At 38.3% G+C, this 2,183-nt stretch overlaps 1 pseudogene; it reads left to right on the top strand.

Annotated features, from left to right (window-relative positions):
• The first annotated feature begins 612 nt into the window (after positions 1-612).
• LOC149002712 (cyclin-D2-2-like) lies at positions 613-1,889 on the top strand (annotated as a pseudogene).
• Positions 1,890-2,183: the final 294 nt, after the last annotated feature.

The raw sequence follows: 2,183 nt of genomic DNA, 5'->3' as shown, positions 1-2,183 counted from the left end.
GGGGCCGTGCAGAGGCGGAGGATGAGAATGAAGTAGACGGGACATCAGTGGAAGCAGCCATCGATCGTCGAGAGACCAGATTAATTGCAGCAGTAATTACTTTGTTCCGAAGAAAGTGCAAAAGCTGCTTTTTCGAATTGAGAACGATGAGCCAGTTCAAGTAATCAGATCGGCAAAGCAGCAAGAACCCTGAACTGCGCTTTGGAAGTGAGAACCCTAGCTTCAGGTACGCGTTTTCTTTTGATACTAACTACCTTAGTTTACTATCACGTGTCCACCCTTTAGACGGAGTCAAAGAATCCTGGCGGTTTTGCTATCGGACGAACCAAACTCAGCCGGACCAGACGAACCAACCCATACCTTTTCAAAATCGTTCAAACACACAAAAAAAAACACGGCGCTCGAAGGAGACCCTCATTTTGAAAATTCTTCTATGCTAATTTCACAAGCTTTGAAGAAGCTCTCATCTCTGCGTTCCTGATTTCTCTTCTACCCTGATCCCCTAAGTCGTTTTTTTTCATTTGAGCTTCACAATATTAGTGCAAATGAACCCTGATGGAGGCGGTGGCGGTCTTCCATTTGAGCTTCAGAACCAAAATCAGAATTTTCATGATGGGGAGTTCTTCCCCTTTACAAACTGACGAGTTTTTAAGTTTGATGGTTGACAAGGAATGTCTTGTCAACATTTGCCCAGAGATGATTATTTGAAGAGATTACGTAGTGGGGAGTTGGATTTAGGGACTAGAAGAGAGGCCGTCGATTGGATTTGAAAGGCCCGTGGGTTAGTGGGTCTCTCTGAAATTATATTTCTAGCATTTTGTCTTCAGTGTGTCTGATCGAGTTTCAAAAATGAGTGCTTTACATTTTCCCCAGTTAGATTAGTTAGTAAAATATCTTGGGATGTTGTGTATCAATGTTCTTTTCTTTCATTTTAGCGTTGTCGAATGGGATCTGGGCTTTGAGGTTTTGCTTTTCACTTTTGGCAGTGTATTTCAATTATTTTCCATCTCTAGGTGAAGCAGAAAAAAAGTCTTCATGCAATGTTTGATATCGATTACAGGGGTCCATTTCATGCTTGATTGCCCACACTAGGTGTAAGGATATAGTTTAAAAAATCTCCTTGTCACTGTTCAATGTAGATTATTGTAATTATACCACAATTGAATTTCTGGGTTACTGTTTTTAGACCAATAAGTTTGGTTTTGTCCTTTTTATTGATTACTGATGTGCTACTATTTTGGTCATTGTACAGGTTCATGCCCATTACACAGCTTTGGACCTCAAACTACTTATCTATCAATAAATTACTTGGATCGGTTCCTCTCAGTCTATGAACTTCCTGTAAGTTCAGGAAATTGACCCAGAACCATTTTAAAATTTCATAGTAATATTAAATCCTTTTTCTGGTAAGAGAGTATTATTAATTTTAATTAGTGTCTTTTGTATCTAATGTGCCCATCCTCGATTTTGCTATTTGTAGAAGAAAGAGAAATCATGGGTGATGTAGTTGTTGGCTGTGGCTTGTTTATCTTTGGCAGCTAAAATGGATGAGAGAACAGTGCCTCTGCCCCTAGATTTACAGGTGAAGAACCATATCAACCTTGCATTGTATTATTTGGAGAAACATGCTGCTTAACTGAGAAATTGCTGTAAATTGTTATGGTTTGGAATTGGTGCTTTTGGTAACATGGGTTTTAATTTTAGCTATCAGATTTGGGATTGCAAATTTGTTTTTGAAGCTAAAACAATCAAGAGAATGGAACTTCTTGTGTCTAAGTACATTGAATTGGAGAATGCAAGCTGTGACACCTTTCTCATTCATAGACAGTTTTCTTTATAAGATCAATGATGATGATCAACCACCCCAAAAACTTGTCCCTCTTTCTTGAGCAGTTCAATTCATCTCAAGCACAATAAAAGGTTTCTAATCTCCCTGGGGATTCTACTGATGCAAGTCTACTGAGTGGGGAAGCTAATTGAAAAGGTTTTTGGAGTTGAGGCACCAATTACTAGTGGAGGTTTTGATGACTCTTTTCAATCTACATCAAATCTAGAAAAATCATAGTTAATTTAGTCCTGATACTTCAAATAAGGATGTAAGTATGTTAGTTACCTCTGATTACTGCTTAAGTGAAGCTTTGGGTCATTTGTTGCAATATATACTTCTTCTATCTTTATGTTCA

This window comes from Hakea prostrata, chromosome 10 (genome assembly GCF_041222555.1).
Source record: "Hakea prostrata isolate BN-2017 chromosome 10, UWA_Hpros_2, whole genome shotgun sequence".
Lineage (NCBI taxonomy): Eukaryota > Viridiplantae > Streptophyta > Magnoliopsida > Proteales > Proteaceae > Hakea > Hakea prostrata.
This window is presented reverse-complemented; position numbering and strand designations above follow the sequence as displayed.